Source organism: Rhinolophus sinicus, chromosome 14, assembly GCF_057876585.1.
Source record: "Rhinolophus sinicus isolate RSI-liver-muscle chromosome 14, RSI-T2T, whole genome shotgun sequence".
NCBI lineage: Eukaryota > Metazoa > Chordata > Mammalia > Chiroptera > Rhinolophidae > Rhinolophus > Rhinolophus sinicus.
This window is the reverse complement of record NC_142514.1, coordinates 18,168,343-18,192,793: the sequence shown is the minus strand read 5'-3', so window position 1 is coordinate 18,192,793 and position 24,451 is coordinate 18,168,343. Positions and strand designations below refer to the sequence as shown.

General features: G+C 41.0%; 2 long non-coding RNA genes across 2 annotated transcripts; one reads left to right on the top strand and one right to left on the bottom strand.

The window, feature by feature from the left end:
• Positions 1–483: 483 nt before the first annotated feature.
• LOC148755520 (uncharacterized) lies at positions 484–4,859 on the bottom strand. Its single transcript, XR_016018463.1, has 3 exons — positions 4,122–4,859; positions 3,660–3,857; positions 484–3,284 (listed from the first exon to the last, which is right to left on the bottom strand). It is a non-coding gene; the product is annotated as an uncharacterized LOC148755520 (long non-coding RNA).
• On the top strand, positions 3,208–12,551 carry LOC148755519 (uncharacterized). Its single transcript, XR_016018462.1, has 2 exons — positions 3,208–3,300; positions 12,088–12,551. It is a non-coding gene; the product is annotated as an uncharacterized LOC148755519 (long non-coding RNA).
• The last annotated feature ends 11,900 nt before the right edge of the window (positions 12,552–24,451 follow it).

The window sequence follows — 24,451 nt, the reverse complement described above, 5'->3', positions numbered from 1 at the left end:
TTCATTTACTTATTTATGTCAGTGTGGATTCATGGATTCCTTTTTATTCAATGGTTTATAACGCATTACTAATAGTATTTATTTTGATTACAGTAGGGGTTCTTAATCTTTCTTTGTACCATAGGCCCCTTTAGCAGTGTGGAGAAGCCTATGGGCCCCTTCTCAGAATAATGTTTTTAAATATACCAAATAATTACAAGGATATTATGAAGAGCCCTATTACACTGAAACAGTTATCAAAATATAAAAAATTTATGAGAGTAATAAATGTGTTTCTTTATTAACACATTAAATAACAAGATCTAGTAGTGAGTGCAAACTATATCAACGTGTCTGCTACAACTTCAGTGTGATAGGAAATTATCTGTGATTTCTATCAGTGACAGTCACAAGTATGGTACTGCTGTGGTTTTGTTACTAACATTTACACTAAAAGGAAATGCTAAACTTCAAAATAAAGATGAAATTTCCCCCTATCCACGTTCATGGACCCAATAAATTCTATCCTGGATGCCAGGTTAAGAATCCCTGATACAGTCTCTTTGTGCCCCTAACTTCTCTAAGGCCCTACCTTAAAATTACCTTATTTTTCAAGACCAATGTAAAAGTTTTCTCATCAATGTATAAAAATTAAATAATTAGGCTTGAAAGGACAGAGATTTGAGTAAAAGAACTTGCTTTAAGAGTCCAGGGTCCTAAGGCAAAGAAGTGGTCCCCTGAAGAATGGCCTGCAGGTGGTTGTGGATCCAGCAGACCCAAGGCAGAGAAACTGAAGCCCGTATAAGAGGAATGACTTATCCAGGATCCCACAAAGAGTGGAGTCAGAGGCAGTGCCCAGAAAAGTCGTCTTTAGAAGGTGTGGTGATGGAAAGACTTAATAATGGGCATCTATTCAAACCGTGGCTTCTAAAATGACTGAAGAAATAGTAGCCTTATGAATTCTAGCTTGGATAGGAGACCAACAATAAGGATCTGTTTATGTTACATGACACAAAGACAATAAAGGGAAAACAAGGCTTGAATTCAATTATGATCAAGCTGATGAGTTGTGTCAGTTTCTCTACAGGTTTTAGTCTACAATGTGATTTTCCCTTAAGAAATCAGATAGTGCTACTGTCTTCCCAGTTCAGTGATAATAAACCACAGCAACTTGACTATAATGTCTATGGGGCACGGTTGCAGGTTATAAATATGAATACAGTCACATACAACAGTTCTGAAAATTATCCCTGGATTTAATAAGTAATGCATTTCCACATGTTAACTTTTTTCATTTTACTTAAGAAAGACTATATTCTTGGGGTTCTTAAGATTTAACTTCTGAATTTAAATGTCAGAAACAAAATAGGATTGAGTTGAAAACCTAGTTACACTATCTTATAGCACCAACCCCATGAGAAGCATCAGTTTGCAGACCAGGATGTAATGGCAAGGTTGAAGTTGCAGTGAACTCGGGAAGAGGAAGCGGGAGCCCAGCAGAAACACTTAGAGGAGCTGAATAAAGCTAAAGTTTATAAAATCACTTTAGAAGGGTAAATTTGAATAATAAAGTTCAAATGCAATGCTTTCTAAATTGGTCAAAAGGTATTTCGATTTAAGTTACATGTTTAATCTCTGGACTATAAGTGATTTTCTTTGGGGGGTGGGGATCGGTAAGAGTTTTGGGGTCCCTAACCCAAATCAAAGGATTCTCCCCTTCTCTTACTTTAGGAAGTTTGAATTTCACTGCGAACTAAATTTTGCTTTTCTACCACTGGTCTTCCTTAAAAGTCTTCAGCAAGTCTACATATGTAAGCAAGTGCTTAAATGCAAGACTACTTCATCCTCCTTGAAATACAGGCTATGCTTTGGAACACTCATGCAAAGTTAAACAATCATAATTCCTAAGGCTTTCTCATCTTTCTTCAGTATTTAAAATCTGAAGACCTGGACATCGTTACATTTAAATTTATCTTTCCTGCCATTCCTACAATCTTATTTTTCAATATTGGACTGTGTCATTATTCATATTACCATGAAACCACTGCCCATTCCTGCTCCTTTCTGTTTTATGCTTAACTAGTTGTTGTTCCCATTTCTTGATCTACATATTCAGAGCTTGAGAATTCACTGCACATAAACAAGGGGGAAATTTTTGGAAACCTCAAATAATACATAACTTAAATGATTTTTAAATCATAAATTAATCTGGAAATAATGAAACTTTTACTGATTTGAACTAGTGGTAGGGAGTTTTATCTCCACTACTAGATTGCTTCTTAAGAATAGCCCTGTCTTGTCCAACTTTATAGCCCTCAAAAGACCTAACATAGTGCTATGCACACAGAAAGCATTCATCTACTGAGAAAATGTTCAGAAAGTGTTAGCACGCAACCTTCTCAGTCTACTTAAAGAAAAACACCGTCTTGTAACCAATCTGGACTCGTTCTTCAACCACTATGCTTATAAGACACCAGCCCAATAAATAATTTAGAAATACTTGCAATAGAGGAAAATCATGATAAAACTGTCATTTAAAACAAAATTTAACAAAACATCCATATTTACAATGCTTGGAATGAGGCTTTCAAAACATTTGAATCTGAAATAATGAATCTCTAGATGTACATAAAATTACATAAATATCCTGTTTCTTTTAATTCCCAGTTATAGCTTTAAAGTTTGTGGCACACAAAGTGTACAGGGGCAGTGCTTCAAGATTCTCGGTGACATCTCTTGCAAGCCTCTCATGGACTCAAGATAACTTTAATCAGAGCTGAAACCCAGGGAAGAATTGACTTTGGGGGTTTGGAGAAACTCAAGATAATAATAACCAACCATACTGACAAAAAGGAAAAGTTATCTTGTAAAATAATATTTTTAAAAATCTGAGACGTATTCCCTCAAAATGTTTTCAAAACGGAAATGACCTCGAATGGAGATAGGAATAAGAGAATTACAGTCTGAGAACGCATTACACATCATGTTAAAAAATGACTTTGAGCAAATCACCTGCATCATCTCTAAAAGCCTCTGTGCCTGCTAATATCTCCAATTAGCCCATCTTCTAACGTAATAATCGCTACGTAGTTGATTTGTGGTAAATTGTTTCTGTGGCTTTTGCTGCCTGGACTGAAGTGGCTTGACCCAAAGGATTGAGTAAGATTTGGGGATTGGCTCTCTAAATTGCTTAAATTACAGGAGGTCGAGGGTTAATCCTTCCAGTTGCGGCGGCGTTTGAACTTGGGAACTCGTGGAACCTTTCGAGTCCAGCCTGTCAGAGTTCTGGATCTGAACTTCCCCATCTGTAAAATGGAGCAGGTGATAGCTACTTGGAGGGAGGAAGAACGCAGGATTATAACCCGCGGCCCCGCTGTGAGAGGAGCCATCCAGTCAGGGAAAGTAGGAGGCGGCGCTGAAAGAAGCGAGAACAGGGCAGTTTGCAGGAAGTGCTTTAGGCTTGGGAGGGGAGCTAGAGGGCGGAGGCGGGAATGTGAAAGCCGAGCCTAGCTGCGGAGTTTGTACCGAAGCTCAGGGGAGGCGGGGCGAAGCTGGGGTGAAGGGGTTAGTCAGTAGATGGGCAAAGACGGGCCACCTCCCCCGAAAAGAGTGGGCTGCGAGCGGGGGAGGCTCGGAGGTGGCGGCTGAGGAACGTGGGGGGAGGGGGAAAGCGAACGCACTCAGGAAAGGGGCGGGAAGCGCGCGTCCACCGCACGCATGCGCGCGCTCGGCTCCTCCAGCTCGCAGGCCGGGGCTTCTGACTGACTGCACACCCAACGCCGACGGTGCGGACGTTAGAGGAGGAGCCACGCGGCCCCACCCCGCCGGGGCCTGCGTCCCGCCGCGCGTCCCTCGAGGTGGCGGGTCGTCACTTGTTTCTTTCATGGGGATTTGGGAAGCAGAGAACGGGAACACGTTTTACCCCCCTTGCGCTTTTCGTCCCCCTCCCCCACGAAGAATGGGGTGGGAGGTCCTGGGCGTGTCAGGGAGAGTCCGCTCCGGGTTTTCCCGCCCACTTTAACTCTGTGAGCGCTTCGACCGCGCGGCGGTTCACTCCACCGGGCGCGCCCGAGCCCTCTGCCGGAACTCGTTCCGCCTCCCCCACACATCTTTCCCCAGGAATGGAAAGTGGGAATTCGGACCTCTCCCTGAGCTCCTCAGGCCGGACAGCCACTTTCCATCCTTTCGGGGTTCCAACTCCGACAGCCCCTGGCAGCTAGAATTCTCTACTAAGGTCGCTCCGAGGGACTACTTGATGTCTCCGTGCGCTCGGTGCTGCGGCCGCGCTCTGAGCTCTTCCTGGAAACTCCCGCCTCGGGGAGCCAGGAGAGCCCGGCCGGGGGGAGGGGAGCGGAGGAGACGCACACGCCCCCTGTCCCAAGGGAAGGCTCCGCGCCCCCGCCCTCCTTCCCGCGGGGAGGGGAGGGAAGGCGTGAGAGGGGGAAGGGAGAGAACGGGGCACGGAAACGGGGGGAGCGGTTTCCCGCCCCACCCCCCACCTAGAGAACAACGGGTTCCCGCTGCTGCCCCCTGCCGCCCACAGCGCCCCGCACCCCACGTCCCTGTCCGGCTCCGAGAAGGGCGTCCTGGGCGCCGCAGCTGCTGGGGCCGTGGGAACCGGAGCCGAAACTTACAAGAACTGACGGGTTTCCTGTCAGAAAACTTCTAGTTAGAGAAGACCGTTGGGCCAGCTTGGTCCCAGCCGCCGTTAGCCACATTTCGCTACACGCTGGTGACTTCCCTTCTACTTTAAAACAACGGGGAATAATCTTGGGGAAAGCAGTCAGTTGATAAAACTTAGAGCAACACCAAGTTGGACTGCCCTGACTCAAAGGAAATTAAACAAAATACTGATTGTGAGGAATTTTCCTGACAGAAGGAACCCGAGTTTTTCAAGTTAAGGCTTTCCACTCCCCATATGTACACAAATATTTAAGTCATGAGAGTTTATTACAGCAGTACATCTGCTTGTAAGCTGACTAAGTTTGTGGTTTAAAAACCTTCGTGAACTTTTAAAAAGAGAGGCGTTTGTTTCTGAATCCAACAGGAAAAAAACCAATTCGAAAGAGCCTGAAAAAGTTCAATTAGAATAGCAGCCACATTTCAACATTTCCCAGATTTTGCAATATTAAACTGTGAGGGTTTGTGCCAAATTTTAAGGCAAGAATTCTTACTGCCAAAATCACAAATTTCTCAAAATGAGGGGTGTTCAACCAAATTGCTGCCAGACCCCATAAACAAGCACTAACAGCACTGCTATAATTACACCTTATTATCTCGCTCGCAGCCTTATTTGATTCACTGCCGGATAAAATCTTCATCCCGGGTGTCACTAGCTGGCCTTTTTCTGGGTCTGAACAATCACACACGTCCCAAGCCTTAGTTCGTCCAACGCCTCTTGAGCTGTGTAACCGAGCGCCCTCTATTCCATTCTTCAGAGTCCATCTATCTCTTCCTAAAATACAACCCAATCGGTCAGGTTAGTCTCACCCCAGCTTCCCTAGGGACTAAGAAATGAAGAAGGTGAAAAATTTATCAGAATTACAAGAAAAATTTCTTCTTTGAAGAAAGGGTTGTAGGCCAAGAAACCAAATTTGTTGTTTAATTCAAGCCCCCTACAGGGATTTAGCATAGTGGGTTGAATGCAGTTAAACCAGCTTAATCACTTTCTTTGTTCTGGGCTCTTTGCATTTATTTACTGTTGTATTTTAACACGATTTGACACAACCTAAACTAATTTCTTCTGTTAGTGTAGAGTCTACACTGTAGATCATACAACATAACCAAACATAAATTTCTGTGGAATCTTATGGACATTTTGTAGATTTTTGTACTAAAGCTGCTTTATGACCAAGATTAAAAAAGTGGGGGGGGGGTGTGTGTTGGGGGGGAGTCATGTTTTCATTTATTTAACTCCAGAGATTTTAAAAGATTGGCCATTGTACACCACTTAATTCCTTTGGCAGGATCTGTAGCTCCACAGCCCTCGCTGGGAGCCACATTTACTCATTTTTGTCATTTTTTTTTTTCTAATAAGGAGAAAAGGAAGCAATTTTGCTGGATCTCGTCCCTGGCAGATTCTAATTCTTCTAACCTTTACTCTCTTTACTAAATAACAATTCTATCCTGCTTCTCACCAGCCCCTGATCGAGGGGCAATTCATTCGCAAATGACTCTTGAGCCTCCTGAATGTCTACTTCCTTATAAAGCCAAAACCTCAATACTGTGCCTCAATAAATTTAGGCTTGTAAAGATGCAGGCAGAAAACCTAAGTGCCTGGGAGAAATAATCTCTTTTCTGATCGACCTTTAAATTCTCTTCCAACATGCAGGAATAACAATATCTCTCCTTTACTATGTGTGAGCCAGGCACTGTTCTAAGCTCTTGATATGAATTACCTCCTCACAACAGGCCTAAGAGGAGAGCACAATTGTTGCTGCTATTTTACAGATGAGGAAAATAAGACACACAGGAATTAAATAACTAGCACAAGATCACCCAGGCTGGAACCTACAGAGCTAGGATTTTGAACCCAGGCTGCTTCCATTATACTCATCATCAAAGCTGGTTATCAGCTTAACTATCATAGAGTGAAGAGTCATCATTAGTTCACTACCTTTTACATTCAGGGTGTCCCCTATATGACCAAGTCCTGGGCCATGCTTTTTCCTCTGGAACTCCAGTAAAGTAAAATTTGTTGTGAGATCTGCTTAGGAAAAGCATTCCCCAATCAGATTACTCTCTCGGAAGCCAGCCTCAAACTGTCAGCATATGCATTGTAAATGCTAACCAGGACAGACACACCCAGCTTCACCAGATTCAGAACATGCCCACCTCACCATTATAAAAAAGCAAGATGGTTAGAAAGCAATTTGGATTCTCTGATGTTGAGCTAGGTAGAAACCATGAGACGAAATGGGAAGAGAAAAGGTGATGGAAACCAAGAGGAAATAAGCGTAACATATATGCAGATGGAGAGATCAGTACTACACTACAAAGAATGTGGAGGATCAAGGTCATGCAGAAAAGAAGCATGTGGGAATGTTATGACAGACCTAGAAAAGGAACATAAACATGAAAAACAAGTACCTGGCAAGGGGAGGTGGCAGAGAGTTAGGTTGCAATTTTCCCCCTGATAATGGAGCTTTGGATGAATTAAATACAATTTTAGTCTGGATTAATAGAAATACAGCATCTGGAACAAGGAAAGCAAGAGCCCCACTTCATTCTGTGTTAGACAACATCTAAATAAAGTGTTCACTTTTAGATGGATACAATTAAAAACAACTAATCAAGATGGTGAGGAGACTTGAAACCCTGGTTTTTAAGGAAGATTTGAAGAAGTCAGGAGAGATTGAAGAGCCATCTTGAAATACCCAAAGGGCTATTGTGTAAAAAAAAAGAAGAAGAAAGAAAAAAAAGAGAAGAAAAATTGCATTTTTCTTCCTGAGGGGCTCCCCAGAATGGATAGTTAGGATCTTCAGAGATACACATTGTAGCTCAGAATATGGAAGAAGTCATGTAAATATGAAATACTGTCTTAAAATGTAGCAAGCTCCACATCCATCACCTGAAGTATTCAAAATGCATGTGGTGGCTAGACTATATAATGTTTAAGGTACCTTTCATTCTTACTCTGTCATTCACTTGAACACCCAAAAAGGGGAAAACAATAAAACCTACCTTATTAGGTTGTTGAAAAGCTCTTAGCACTCACTAAAAGTCAGCTGATAATAACATCCTGAAGTTCTAAGATTTGGTATTTCTAAATTTATCAGTGGGCAATTACTTAAATCTGGTGTTTATAAATCACTTTTTTTGGTATTATCATTATCCTGAATGGTGGCTTGTGTATCACTTGGCGCCCTTAGGATATCCTGGTGCAACTAAAACTTACTTAGTAGAATCCAGCGAGCAATATTGGGAATTCTATAACACCAAGATGTTAAAAATTGAATTGTTAGCACCATATTGCAATTCCAGAGGTAAACAACATGGTAAGATAATGTAGGGTAACTATAGAAAGGGTAGAGAAAATAAACTTAATAAAATCTGGCAGACTGAGAGAACTCAAGCAGCACAGCGTCGTGTTGAAGTTTGAAAAAGCAATAAATGTAACGTGCAGATGGAGAGATCAGTACTACACTGCAAAGAATGAGGAGGATCAAGGTCATGCAGGAAAGAAGCAATAGCAGAGGAGGTCGGCCTTATACTTCACATACAAGATTCAAATGAGATGGTTTGTCTTGAGCAAAAGGTGTCATGAATCCTATGGAACTAACTGGGTAAAGCTGGGAATGGAGACAAAGACAAGCCAACTGGGGAGCTGGTTACCTGCTCACCCTGGAAACTAGTTCTGTAAAGACTTTGTTATTTCATGGAGAATAAGGCTGACATCAGCAGCATCCTCAAACAATAAGAAAGCACACATGATGATTGAAAGGGACAGTGAAGTGGTCTTAGCACAGATTTACTTTAATTCTTATTTGGTTCCTCCAACCCAAAAGGGAAAATGGATAGGAGGCAGTATGGCTGTGGAATAAAACAAACCTGGGACTAGAATCCCAGCTTTGCCTCTGCTAGCTGAATGATTAGAGCAAATAACTTTACCTCTCCAAGTCAAAGTTTTCTCATCTGTGGAATGGAAATAATAACGCCCACCTCATAGCATTGTTGTGAGGATTATATGATATATTACATGTAAAACACACTTAGGACAATGCCTAATATGTTAACAGAATAAAGCTGGGGAAGTGGGGAAGAGATTAGTGGTTGTGATACAGATTCTGCTATATAGAGATAGCGACATTGTACAAAGGGAATGGAAAACCATGACCACCACGCAACCCTCGCATCTTAGGTGGGCAACAAAGGGCCTAAACCTTAGAACTTCTATAACTTATAGGAGAAAGCAGGCTGAAATGGAATTGCAAGTGTCCTTGCTCCAAATGCAAGATAAATGATTTCCCTTCTCTCTCCTCTGGTTCTGTTTTTCTCTTCATGCTTTAATCATTTTGACACCAAGCTGTACAAAAGTAATTTAAAATTAACATGTCTGACACTTGGTAGCTAGCAGAACCTGATTCTGAACCCTGCCCCCTCTCCAGGGCAGCCAGAAGTCTTTTTTGATTGGCTACTGGTCCTGCAGCAGCTGATGAAGGGCCCAGGAAAACACATCCAACAATTAATTTGCTAATTTAGTTTTCTGTTTAATTTGAAACCAGAAAACCCTCAGTCACCCAGGAGGTTGGCTTTCTGGCTGGAGCCTTGGCTTCTGAAACTTCTTGGTCAGTAGTGAGCAAAGAAACAGAAGAGAAAGGGAGAAAGCTTACCTACATGGTACATACCATACCCCGTGTGCCCTTCTATCCTCAAAATGGTTTTCTCCAGGCTCACAGTTGACAAGTCCTTTTACCAGGAGAATTCGGAGCAATACATTCATACTTAATGTAGGTAAACTACTTCCTGAATTATGGGGAATTTCCAGACCAATATATGTTCAGGATTTAGAAAATTACTTTAGGGTTACAGATAGACCCAGATGGGTTTCTAGTATTAGAATAAGCATTGCTCTAAACTGTGAAGCAGCTTTCAGTTAGTTTCCCTGGGAACTTTCTATTGATTTCAAAAGAGGCAACGGGAGTTTGTATCAGAGATGGAAAACATTTGTATTAGAGAGTTAGGCGAGAAGAAAGAGAAAGATATCTTCCCACAGGTCCCTCTGCCAGCTTTCCCTTGCTGGAGAAAGTCTCAGAATTAAGAGAAGGGGGTAAGCTTAACACTCAAGTGTGTACCACAGCCCATACTCTTCTGCCACTCAGAGAGGTTTTTGCTCAGTTGATGGTTTAATTTTAGTCTCTATTTTCCCACTTCAGGCAGGTTTAATTAACTCTTCTGCCTGACTTCCAAGACTTTCTATAATCTGGCCCAATCCTACCTATCAATCCCTATTTCTAAGTCTTCATCAAAGTGTATATTCTAATCTGTTCAGACTCAGTGTTCTAAGAACATGTTGCTATGTTACTGCCTCTGAACCTTTGTTCATTTCCCTACTGATTTTCCTCCACACGCACCTCTCCTTTATTCAAATCCTATTTGAACATCGAGGCCACCAAGATCTTATTTACTCCGTTCATTCTTCTCCACCACTGACTTACCTTCCGTCTTCACACTGGTAACATGTATATAATGTGCTACATGTTGACCACTGTGATGAAACCATGTTCAGTTATTTCTTATCTCAGTTCTAACTTTCTAAATCACTATAAAGTTCCTAGAATAGGGTCCATATCATATACAGTTAGTTGGTATCCCTTGGAGGGGTTCCCCAACCTGGCCATTCATGATAATCATCAGGTGCTTGTTTAAAAACATGGTTTATCAGATTGGACCCTCCCTGAGCTTCTGTTGTTAGATCTAAGATGGGACCCAGGAATCTGTATTTTTTGCAAGTGTCCCAGGTGTAGCCAGTCCCCTGATAGAAGTTGGAGAATCACTGCTCACAGCATGTGGCATAAGAATCACTTGACTTAATAATGGACATTCGGGTATAAACTATAATATATGTACTTATAACCACATGGTAACCTAATCAATGGGCACTCCCACTGCCAAATCGACACCTCAGGGTACAAACTGGGAGACAGATAACCTGGATTACTTTCTGTAACACCAGTCTGGTATGTTAGGAATCCAAGTCTCCTCTCTACCATATGATCTCTTTGAAATTACAATTGCAGAGATCAGGTTGATAGAATCGATGGAATGGTAGCTGGTTAGAAACACATACCCTCCTTGATCAGTTGCAATACATAGTATTTGTAAAGCGATATTTTGGGTCAAGGGGACTTTGATGTGTGAAAAAAGGCTGGTCATATTCTGCTCCAGACACAACTGTAAAATTGGTAAAATGAGTCTTCCTGCCCAGTCCTCACCCCATATCCTAAATCCAGCTCAAGTGTTAAATGATAAAAGATTAACTGTGATCTCCTCCTGGGGTACTTGTGTTTCAGAGGGAATCCTCTAGAAGTGAGAGGAGAGGATTATCTTAATGATAGTCATCTGCCAGAGTCCAAGATTTGGGAGAACATGCTCTTAGAAGATGACCCCCGAGCACCCCTCTGCTTCTTCCCATCCTCAATAAAGTAAATAGTGACCATAAAATTTCCAATCATTGTTCTCAGAGCTGAGAGAATGGGATATTTTCGGTTTAAATGTAGACACGTTGGTCTGCTGTAGCTGATGTTAGAAGAAGCATGGGGGTCACAGAGTCTCATTACTGTTTTGTCAAAATGCCATATTCTAGATTTCCCATATTCTTAATTTTCCATATTCTTACAGTATTAAATTCAAAGAGAAAATCCATGACGAGTTCTTTTGTTTCACAAATATTTACTGAGTACCCGTTATGTCCCAAGTATTGTCCTATTTCTAGAGATACAACAAGGAACAGATAGAATTCATGGAGGTTACATTATATTATAATGAATTATAATGAATTATTCATTATATTATAATGAATAGTATTATTCATTATAGTGGGGGACAAGGGTGGAGAAGGGAAGGGGCAAGATATAAACAAAATAAATAATTATATAATATTTTAAAGAACAGATGCTGTGGAGAAAAAAATAAGCAGAGTAGAAATGAGGAATGTTGGGGAAGATTTAAATTTTAAACTGAATGGGCAGGGAAGTTCTCACTGAGAAGGTATGTCACTAGAGTAAAGACCTGAAGGGGGTGAGGAAGCAAGCCATGTAGATACCTGGGAAAAGAGAATTCCTGATAACTGGTTTAATACCTCTCAGATCGTAGGTTAAGAGTTAGAACTTGCAAATTCTAACCTAACTCTAGTGCTTTGCTAAATGCGCAATCATTTCCCCTTTGAAAGTTACTCAGTCCTTCAAACTATAAAGTTTCCTAAGGCTTAGCTGAAAATTTCACATCAAAAAGTATATTTTATTGTTTTTCCTGAAAGCCAAATAGTGCTACCATAGTCACAAAGAGGTATGGAAGTCCACCCAAAAAACAAACAAAATTTCTTGTTATTTTCAGTTAAAAGATTCTCATTTATTTTAATTAAATACTTTAAAAAATGTATTCCCACAGGGGCCGGCCCAGTGGCTCAGGCGGTTAGAGCTCCATGCTACTAACTCCGAAGGCTGCTGGTTTGATTCCCACATGGGCCAGTGGGCTCTCAACCACAAGGTTGCCAGTTCAATTCCTCGAGTCCCGCAAGGGATGGTGGGCTCTGCCCCCTGCAACTAAGATTGAACACGGCACCTTGAGCTGAGCTGCCTCCCAGATGGCTCAGTTGTTGTTTGGAGCGCATCCTCTCAACCACAAGGTTGCCGGTTCGACTACCACAAGGGATGGTGGGCTGCGCCCCCTGCAACTAGCAACAGCAATTGGACCTGGAGCTGAGCTGCGCCCTCCACAACTAAGACTGAAAGGACAACAACCTGACTTGGAAAAAAAAAGTCCTGGAAGTACACACTGTTCCCCAATAAAGTCCTGTTCCCCTTCCCCAATAAAATCTTTAAAAAAAAAAAGTATTCCCACAAATAACTAGACATTGGATTTTAAATGGATTTGTTTTTTAAAAATGAAAAATAGTTTCTTTCATTTAGTTCTCAAAACAAATTATGAAATATGCAAGACTGGTATAATGCCCAGTTTACACATGAGAATGCTAAGACTCAGAGAGATTAAGTGCCTTGCCTTATGTAGCACAGCTAATAAGTAGTCAGTGTTAAAACTCGGGTCTTTTGATTTAAATCCCATTTCTTCCCTCTATCATAGCTGCTGTTTCAGTTCCTGCTCTTTCAAATTAGGAAAACAGCTCCACCACAGTATACTTACAGAATGTAAGCAACCTCTAGATGCCCTGTGAAACCACATCTGTCATATAAAAAAGAGAAATATCAACAGTATGTTGGGAAAGCTAATTGTGAAGTTAAACGTAAAACTGAAAGGATAGACAGCTGGCACCAGTTCCTAAGGCCTCAGTCTTAAAGGCTGGAAGTCTCAATCACAGCAGAAATATTATACCTTTCTACCACTGGGCTCCGGTACAAGGAATGCTTTCCACCTTGGGCCGAGTAGATGCTAAGAAACAGCACAATGTTTCATTAAGTACTAAAATTTATCAATACCCTAGTTCAGGCAAAAGAAGATATAGATAAAGTGGTTATATTTCTGGAATTTGGGTCTTTTTCCTCATTTCCAAAACCACCCTCATCAGGGCCCTTGTCACTTATTCCTCACATTTCGGTAAAAACCTACTATCTGTTTCTCCCACCTCTGTTTCTCCTCTTTCCTTGACCTCTTTCCAAAACACTTATTGTACATTCTCCAGATTAACCTTCTTGCAGTACTGTCATTCTTTTGCATAAAATCCTTTAATGACCCCAAAATGTAGTTCATTTCGGGAAAATAAGATTCAGTCTAGCCTTCAACACCTTTTCAACTACAGCTTACTAAAACTGACACAAGATGAAATGGAAAAGCCCTGTATCTATTAAATAAAATTTGTTATATCTGTGTAAAAATTTTCCCTAAAGAAAGCGGTAGACCCAGATGGTTTCGCTGGTAAATACTATCAAATATTTAAGGAAGAAGTAACATCAATCTTACACAAATTCTTTCAGAAAATAGAAGAAGAGGGAACATTTCCAACTCATTAGACCTTTTGTAGCCAACCAGATCTATGCCACTTCTGCCCCAACCACCAAAAACTATGAGTGCTTCCTAATTTTTCCACACACAACACGCTGCATGCTGTTGCTGACACCCATCCCTTTCTTGGAATGCCCTCCACTCCCTTTGCCTGTACAAATAATTTGGTGGGTAAAAGTGAGGATACTTAGAGGATCTGAAGCTTAGATCTGATTCTTTTATTACCTGCCTCTAAAAACAAGTACAGCCTTGACAAGTGAACACACAAAAAATAGACCAAACCAGTGTTAGTACTATACATAGACATTAAGGCCAGCATAGTACACACAAAAGAAGAATCAAGGGCTTTTCTGATTCAACAGATAGAAGTGTTTCCACTTAGCAGTGAAATGCAATACAGAGCTGTGCAAAATGTAGAGAAAATGAGATTTATTTTTTTTTAAGAAAAAGAAAGAATGGCAGCAGAATACCAGTAAGAACCTTACATGTCACTCAGCCTTTCAACAAATATTTGAGAGCCCATTATGAGCCAAGCATTGTGTCAGGCATTACGTATACATTTGGTGGTCTTTGCCTTCATGGAACATACAGTCAAGTGGAAGAGACAGACAATAAGTGGGTAAACAGAATTATAAATCGTGATGAACTTTTCTGAACAAAAAGAACAAACCATGAAAGAAAGGATAATGGTGGGAAAACATTTTAAAATTGATGGTCAGGAAAGGCCACTCTGAGGAAGTGAAGTTTCTTGCAGGAGGAGAAGGCACCAGTCCCTGGGGTGAGGGCCATTCCAGGCAGAGAGAAGAGAGTGTGTGATAGTTCTAAAACTGGAAAGTTGTCAAATTGTGTTAGCAGTCAGATAGAAGCTCATTGTGGTTGGTGGGTTGGACAAGTAAGGGAAGCCAGACCATGCAGGGTCTTCTTGGATTTGGAAGGAATTTGCGTTTTATTCTAAATATAGTAGGAAGCCATTAGAGGATGGTAAGTTAATGAAGAGAGAATTGAGAAAACCGCAGGACCATAATATTTCAAAAGGCATTATTTGCTGCCAGATTCAACAGACATGTATTGAGTATCTCTTTGCTAGGTACTCTTCTAAGCATTTTCACATCCCATTCAATTCTTACGATAGACCTGTGAGAGAGGTATTAATATCAGCATTATCACTTTCTTACTGATGAAGAAACTGATACTCAGAAAGGTTCAGTGACTTGCCAAAGGTTACCCAACCCAGAAGCCATGGATTTGAGATTTAGTCTCACCTCTGATTCAAGGCCTCTGTTCATTCCACTAAATTATCTAGTAGTTGCGTAGGCCCATAAACCCACAATATCCTTGACTCCTATTTTTCTTATCTTGTCCATCAGGCAAATCCCAGCACCTTTACCTTCAAAATCGAACCACTTGTTAACCACCGTCACTGCTCCCACCCTGACCTAAGCCGTCATTGTTTCTTGCCTGGGTTCCTTCAGTTGCCTCCTAACTGTTCTCCCTGCTTCTTCCTTTATACTCCTCACTTCTGTTTTCTACACAGCAGCCAGAATAAACCTTTAAAAACATAAATCCTATAATAAAACACAAGTTATTCCTCCAGCGGCTTCCCATCGCTCACGCAGAATAAAAGCCTATGATGACTTCCAAGGCCTTACAAAGTCTGCCCCCTGCACTTCCACTTCCCTGACCTATCTCTTACATCTCTCCCTTGGCTCACTTTATTCAGGTACAATGGTTTCCTTCAACAAAGGAACTCTTGTCTCAGGGCCCTAGCATTTGCTTTACCCTCCATCTGGAATGCTCCTCCCCCTCATATTTGTACGGCTTGCTCCCTGGCTTCTTTTATGTCTCCACTCAGAGATTCCTTTCTGACCACTACAAGACAGCCCAAGCCATAATCCCCATCTCCCTTAATTCTGTTCTCTGATTTTCCATAACCCTTATCACCATTTGATACACTATATATTTACTTATATGTTTATTGTTTGCCCCACCCCATTTTAGAAGATAAGTTCCAAGAGCACAGGAACTTTATTTTATCGTCTGTTCTTAGAACAGTTTTCAGCTTCTAGAACACTGCCTGGCACATAGTAGGTGCTCAGTGAATAGAGGCAGGTGACTAAACAACAGAGCCTGTTTGGTCAATGACTGAATGAATAGAAAGACAAAGCTATTCTGAGGATGGGAAAGCGCTTTGTAAACTAGGAAGTGGTATAGAGGTTTATTTCTTCTAGTTGGTTCTTTGGTTTCTAAGCCTTAAGAACCACTTCTGAAAGCCTTAACTAAATTGAGTGGACCCAAATGATGTTGGTTTATGTAGCGCTGACTCTTGGTAGGCCACCAACTGCATAACTGGGAACTCAGTCTTGCCCTCCTTGGCTTCTCGAAAAGCCAGCAAAGACCCCTTCTGTTTTCTAAGGCACTCTTGCATTCATTTGGCTTTTTAGAGTTTTTATTCTGGGCAATGAGAGTGATGGTTGGTGCCCTATCTGTGGTTGGGATTCTATACAGGGAAAGTCATTCAATTAAATCAAGCAGTATTGAATTCTTAATTGACACAAATGAGACAGACAGACAGCTGGAGGAGTGGGGGAGGGACAGGGAGCAGGTGCTCTGCATAATGGAGAAAGAAGAGGGGCAGAATATAAATTCAAATTGATGTTGGAGAAGCTCACTTGTAAGTCTAGATTTTGTACCACAAAAAAGGTAAGTTTTGCTACAGCTTACTCTACATACAGCAGAAAACACCCAGAGGTGTCTTTGCTAAGGATAAGGCAACAGGTTCCAAATGCTTGTGCCATTTTGGCGGGCCTGACGGCTACGTCGGCTTCTTTTCAGGTACTGTCATTCTTGGTAAAACTGAGGTTTTTGTTTTCGTTTTTTGTTTTTCAAGATTACCTTACAAGATAATGTTTGATGAAAAAAAACCACTTTTTAAATTCCATTTCTAAAAAAAAAAAAAGTGGGGATTCTTAACGCATGAATTAAAGAAGTTAGAGGAAAGGATGTTTCCAGATTTTCAAAAGCCAGATATAGGGGCATTCCTGCAGAATAGGCAGGTCCCTTGACAACTCTGGAATTTCCTCTGAGAATGTTGGGGGCATTTTTCCTCTCAGACCCCTCTTGGTCAGAGCTTTGACTCCCCAGCTCAGACAATTCTTCTCTGTATCCATGGGAATTGCTCCCATAATTAGCAGTGTCTCCTGCCTGGAACACAGACAAGTAAATGTTCAAACCTGGCAGCTGATCCTGGGAAGGAGAGCTGATTAAATCTTTCCTGTTGAGAGGCACCTCTTTGATTTGAATGCGACACCTATATCCTCAACCTCAGGTTTGTCTGAGGGAAGCAGTTTCACCCATAGCTTCATAACCGGAGATCCTAATATTTAAAGACACATTTAATCTTAAAAGGAGCCCCCTGGTTTTCGAAGTGAAATGACTTAGGAAAAAGCATAGTTTTTTTTTCTCTTCTCTCTCCTGGCCCCTTCTCCACTGAACACCACCCTGTGTTTGGCATGATGAAAGCTCCTGCTGCGCAGGTATCATCAAATGCCGGGGGCCTTGAGAAATAAAAGGAGTTCAAAACACCACTAAGTACACATAAGTATTAACTACAAATGGAAGAGTGAAAGACTGGGCAAACTATTTCTTTAGAAGTGTTTAGTAAGACAACCTGGAACCATCAAGCCCCAAAGTGAATACTCTTGGTGATATTCCCATCCAGGAAAGCTTTCTATGGGGGGAGGTAATAGTCTTATCTTGATGTAGCTAGGATTATGTACTACCATTCAAACATGTTCAGGAGAGACAATACCCATTTTCTTCTGACATCAAGGCAGCCTTTTAAGTTTATCCAGATTTATTTTGGTTAGTGCAATAAAAAAGCCAGGTTGGAGAATTATGTCTCACAAAAATAAAGCCATTGTGTGCTTAAAGTTTCCCACTGAAAGCCTGCTTTTAAAGCAGCTTGCTGCTCCACAGCTCCAGTCACCTCGCAGTACTTGCATTCAGGCAGGTTGTCTGTGAACAAAGCAAATTTGCTTCACACGCAACAGCCCTAAACCTACACTCTCAGGACAAAAGTTTTCCTTAGCAATGTTTTCTACATGGGTCTGGTTAAGGGCCATTCACTTACCTCCAACCTCTTTCTCCTGGGAGACAAAGGCACCTTTGGGCTGCACTGACACAGGAGAGTCAGAATCAGATTTGTTATCGACATTGCAGCCTTCAATTTCAGTAAGAGGCTAAATCTGTCTATTCCAACGACAGGAAGGCAGTCTTTATAACCCCTGGAGCGCTTGGCCAATTATGCACCTGCAAATATACCATACAGGACATTTCAGGTTCCTAAGCACTTTGAAAACCGATACTTAAACAGTCTCAAGGGATCCTATCACCCACCTCGAATAATAGCTGCTTTGGAATCTGTTGTTGGCACCAGAAAAAGAAAGAGTCCTCTGAAGTCATTCTAAAGCCATTTTTATTGTGCATTTTCAAACAAAGGACCTCACCAAAAGAACTTCTGTTACAAAATCAGGGTAGAAAGTCAAACTCATCTCATCTAAGAGTCAATTACCCTGGCAATTTTGTGAAGGGATGGGAAATGAGTGCTAGGGGAAAGGACTGTGGGGAGGGGGTGGGATTGGCTTTTAAAATCCCCTGGGTGAGAAGGGTGTTCCCACTGACTCTAAACCCTAACAATTACAACAGAAGGGCCTCTGTGACTTTCTAGCTATAAACTTTTTATGATTATTAACTGGGGAAATCTAGAATATGTGGAATTTTAACAATCGTTTTTCAACCTTCATTTACCTTCTGAGAAATTTGTTTTCGCATGGAGTATAATAACCTAAGGCTCAGAATTTATGTTGGCTACCTTGCTATTCCTTGTTGAAAAGCCACCTTCTTACATATTTTACTTCCAATAAAAAGGCAGATGCCCTACAGGCTGTTTATCTCAGGAAAGAAACACATGTGGGAAAAGAAGCAATTTCTTCTCATTGCAATTAAATTAAGGCATGACCACCTGTTGTGGGATTAGCCTGCCACCTGCTGTTCACAAGAGGAACAACAGCAGAGGAACTGGATGACTGAGGTAAAATGTCCCTCAGTTGATGAAGGGTTTTGGTCAAGTCTTCCTTCTTTTATGGGTACCACTCTCTATTTTTATTATTGTGAGGTAGAGAAAAATGTGATTAATAGCAAGAGTGCTGATGGAGGGTCCAAGAAATGCAAGTACAATTCTTTTTGAAAACAATTGGCAATGCTGTGTCAAGAGTGGTAAAATCTTCCTTGACCTAGTCATTCCACTCTGGAAACCTGTTCTAATGAATGAAACCCCAATTCAGAAAAAGCCATGCGTGTCAAGATATTCATAACAATGATCACTTTATATTGAAAAATAAATTTTAAAGAAGCACCAATTAGCAAATGGTTAAAACTATCCATTTGGTGGAATATTCTGAAGCTATTAAAAAACTATATTAAAAATGTGCAACTACATGATGAAGTGTTTATATTATAATGCAACATAAAAATAAAACAGTAAAAGAGCAGATTAAAATCTAAGCATAGGAAATAAATATTTTTTGGGGAAAAAAAAAAAAAGCCACACCAAAATACTACCAGGTCTTTGTGAGGCCATGAGGGACTAAACAGTTTTTCCTACTTTTCAGTCTTTTCTAAATTGTCTTTAATGAGCATATATTAATTTGTGTAATAGAACAAAAACTTATTACCCCTAAAAGATGTCTGGGTTCTAATTCTGTATTTTAAATACATCAAAGAAACAAATCCTATGTGACCATGGGCAACAAACTTCGCCTCCGTGGAGCTCAAGCCTTTCATCTGTCACTTGCTTCCCCCCCTTCCCAGGGCTGTTCGAGAATCAATCCAATAATGGATGTGAAAGTACTGTACTTTGAAGAGTATGACGTTCCATCTGATTTATTAGTGATCATTTATTTTGTCTAGAGGTTCTTTCCAATCTTATCCATATCTGGTTTCTTGCCTGGGATTAATAGGGAAAATATAAAAATTTTATTTCCCCTCACCCTTGGCAAAATAATAATTTATTATCTTGGTAAAAGGCAACACTCTCCACTCAGTAATCCAAGCCCTGCTGGTGCCTCCTTTGAGCTCTTGATTTGGCCTCTCTGTCTCCCATCCAATCCCGTCCGGCTTTTCTTCCTCCATGGCATTGCTTACGCTACTGCCAACCAGAGTGATCATTTCAAAATACAAAGTTGGTCAAGCTGTTCCCCAGCTCAGAATCCTTCAATGGCTCCCTCTGGCTCATGGGATTAAGTTCAAACCCCTAGTCCTCTGGTCAATCCAAGGCCTCTGTGTTGAACTTTCAAGTCTTCTGATATGTCAGGCTATGTCACATCTCTTTGATTTTGCTTCTGCTGTTCCCTCTGGCCAGAATGCCCGTTCTGGCTGCCTGCCTGACAAACCCCTCGCCATCTTTTGGGACTCAGTTTAGGCCTCAGCTCCTCTTGAAACCTTCCCTGCCACCCTGCCCTGTACCCCTGGCTCCTCTCCCCCACCATACTTTCATAACATCATTTAGTCAGGTAATTTTCTATTTCCTTATCTGACTCCCTCACTAGATCTAAAGCTCCTTGAGAGTTTACGAATCTTGTATCACATTGTTTGTGGGAAACGAGTAAACTCGTCATATCGCCTCTAGTTGGAACCGGCAAAAATTTTGCAAAGTAAATAAATAGAGACCTCTTTTTAAACTAAAACACTGAAAGTTTCATAGAAAAATATCAAGTAGATCGAAAGATATGAATATTTTACGGAAAGTCTAATTTTGGCGAGAAAATGTCAAAAAAGCCCCGCGTTACGACGCGATTTGGCGGGAAAATGCCCACTTACAAAGCGTTTAAGATGTATATACCAGCACCTAGTACTGTGCCTGGTTTATAGTAGAAGTTCGGTAAATGCTTGTTGACTTTAAAAAAAAGACTTCATCTAACATTTTAACTTTCACAAGGTTTTTGTTCTATTGTTCCATTTGATCCTGGTAAGTGGCAAAGCAAGCACTTGAGCTAAGCTTTTCTAAAGGAAGGGAAAAACCCAAAGCCTGTAGCAGATGTTATTGCTCATCCCAGGTCCTCTCAGATTTCTTACCAGTTCCTCCCACCCCTCCTTTGGCTGCTTTTGCTTCCAATGACTGGTACCTGAGGCTCTTCTGAGGAGGATGGTCCTCAGGCTACCAGAATGGCTTTGATCCTTCCCTCTTCCCTGGTCTCCAGCAAATGACTAATTGGATGTGGGAGTTTGAAAGCCCAGTTTACTTGTCTCCAGTGGAATTTCCGCTCCTGAGTTCCCTGAAGGATTAAGCTACCCTCTCTGGGACTGCCTGAAGTCTCATTTTTGCTTGGTTTCTTCCCTTTCTCTACCCTGCTTCCCCTATGCCCTTGCTGACTTCTTGGAGCACTTCCTTAATAAATCTCTTACCCAGGAATCCAGTCTTGGGGTGTGCTTCTGAGGTTCCCCAGGCATCCAGCTAAGCATGTTCTTTGTTTCTACTATATGTCAGATCCTATTAAGTGCTTTTTCAAAAGCTAGTTTGTTTATATATCACAAACTATGTATAAAGTATATCTATTTAAATTTTTTCTCCCTTCCTCCGCCTCCCCCCCCCCCCACTCCAGTTCAAGCCATTGTTTCTCAGTCTAGTTGTGTAGGACACAGCACGGTGCTCCAACCACCTGAGCCATCGGGCCGGCCCTATTTAAAATTTTTTATACCTGAAAAAACAGGCTCAGAGAAACTGGGTAGTTTATCCAAGGTCACACAGCACTTAGAAGAGTCAGCAGTTTGAACCTAGTTATTTTTACTCCGAAGGTGGGTCCTTTCTACTATGTCTTCATGCCTCTTCTAACGCTAAATTTAATGTTTTTTCTTTTTGTGAAGACTGTATGACAGGCTGGTTAAGGTAAAATCATTTGGTGGGAACACTTTTGTTTTTGGTGTTTATCTACATATCTAGTTGACTCATTTGCCAGCTTGTACAACGTTTAGTAATGTCAGATTGAGTGGCAAAACCAGGTAAGAGACCAAAAGACCTTCATCAGAATAGGCTCTCTCTTTTTTTTTTTCCTACTACAGGATTCTTCTAGATTAGCCATAAATCACTCTAATAACTAGGTGACCTTTGGCAAGTGTCCTAACCTCTCTGGGCCTCAATTTTCTTTCTTTAATGTGAGGAAATCAAATAATAAGAATGCCTGCATTATAGGATAAGCTAACAAAAAACACTTAGAATGGTGTCTGACACAAAGTGTGCACTAAATAAATGTTGGCTCTTATTATTACAATTTCTACTTATTAAACAGGTTATTCTCCAAAAGGCTGTTTGTAAGTTCTTTTGTTTATATGTGCACAGAAATTCAGGAAAGACAAGACACTAACAATCTGTCACTCACATAAGCCTTGGATGTAACATACTAAGAAAGAGTTGGTTGCTCAGATATCAATATTGTTATTTCCAAGTGGGTAGATAAAAATATTATTGAATCGTTCTCACAATCCACAAGAGTACATTCCTATTCCCTCTTGAGGTGACTCCTAGAATTACCATTACCACTTAAATAAATCATAGACCTTATGGGACCAAATTTGTAAGCATTCTTAGAGAACACATTTAGTTCAGAGGTTACCAAGCTATAGTCCCAAACCCCTACATGTCAGAGAAAGTGTTAATGAATATTTTCAAAATTTCAAAAAGTCTAACTAAAATTGTTCACTTACCTCTGACAGAAAAAATATTTTCAAGCATATTAACTCTTAATCCTCATAACAATCCTTTGAAGTAGGTACCACATTATCATTCCCATTTTACAGGTGGAGAAGTTGATTCATAGAGACGCTGAAACTTGCCCAAGGAAGCAAATAGCATAGATGGGTTTGAACCCATGCAGTATGGCTCCAGGAGGGCCGGTACACTCAATTACCCTGCTGTACAGTTGCAGTAACACCAGCTCTACTTGCCCAGCGCCTTCTACATGCCAGACCCGAAGCTAAGTTCATACCACACAGCCTTACAACTGAGCTGCATTTTGCAGGTGAAAAAGCTCAAACTCAAAGGGGCATAAGGTAGCTTTTGCAGGTGAAGGCTATGTTCATTACCTATTTGCAAAGAATGTTTCACAGCTGTACTCAAATGTCAAAAACTCATCAAATTGTACTCTCTGCAGTTTATTGAATATCAGTTTTATTTCAATAAAGCTGTTTTTAAAAACAACATGGAGATATCAGGTTATAACATTAGACTGGCAAACATCTGAAAGCTAGGTAATGTTACTTGTTAGCCAAAATGGGGGGATATTGGGAGCCAAAATGGGGGGATATTGGGAGTCTACTGGGTATGTAGATTAGCACAGCCATTCTGAAGAGCAATTTGCTAGTACATAGTCAAATGGATTTTAGCTGTAGTCCATGTCCCAGTAATTCTGCTCCTGGATCAATATTCAAAAAAGAATCCCATCAGCGTGAAATACACAAAATCAAGGAAGAGAAAATACAAAAATATACGAGAGAAGGACTTAAACTACCTGAAATCAAAGCTACATATACTGGGCCAGCCCGGTGGCCCAGGTGGTTGGAGTGCTGTGCTCCTAATGCCGAGGTCGCCGGTTCGATTCCCACATGGGCCAGTGAGCTGCGCCCTCTACAGCTAAGATTGTGAACAACAGCTCTCCCTGGAGCTGAGCTGCCGTGGCTGCTGTGGGCTACCATGTGCCACCATGAGTGGTGGGCTGCCGTGTGGTGGCCGGTGTGAGCAGCCGGCGGTTGGATGACCAGCGACCGACTGCCTCAGCTGGGGGAAGCGCAAGGCTCATAATACCAGCATTGGCCAGGGAGCTGTGTCCTAGACTGAGAAACAATGGCTTGAACTGGAGTTGGGGGGGGAGGCAGAAGAAAGGGGAAAATGACTATATATACTATAAAGCTATGGTAGTCAAACAGCATGGTATTATAAAGACATAGATCAATAGTAAAGACATAGATCAATAGAATAGAGAATTCAGGAACAGAGCCACCATGTACAGTTAATTAATTTTCAACAAAAGTGATTTAAAAAAAACAGTCTTTTCAAAAAATGGTGCAGAAACAACTGGATATCCATAAGGAAAAAACAAATATCAACCCTTGTCTCATAATATATAAAACTTAATTTAAAATGGATCGTAGACCTAATCATAAACGCTGAAACTTTTGCAAGAAAACAGAAGAAAACCTTTGAGAACTCAGAGGGCTAAAATAAATGTTGTATATCTTGACTGGGGTGTTTTCGCATGGGTGTATGTATTTGTCAAAACTCATCCAACTGTATACTTTAAGTGGGTATATTTTATTGTATGAAAATTGTAACAGTACATTTGATTTTAAAAATAAAAAGGATAAGAAGGAGGCGAAAGTAGTAGTAGAGAAGGTAGGGGAAGAGGAAAGAGAAGGAGAGGGAGAAGCAGCATCACTCCGGCTCCGAAAGGGGAAAGGGATTTACCTAAGGTCACACAGCTGATGAACTATGGAATTGAGGTCCCAATCTAGATATAACTGACTTCAAATCTCCATCTCTTTCCACTGCTCCCATTAGTGAATATGGTTTGATTACAGACACAGGGTTGGTGAAGGGGAAAATAACACAAAGGGAGCTTTAGTGGTTATCAAACAAATAGGTAAAACCATTGGTTGGCTCTTAATCCCCTATTTTACAGACGGGAAACCTGAAGTCCAGAGAGGGAAGTGACTTGTCACACAGCTGTTAAATAACAGAAGTTGGATA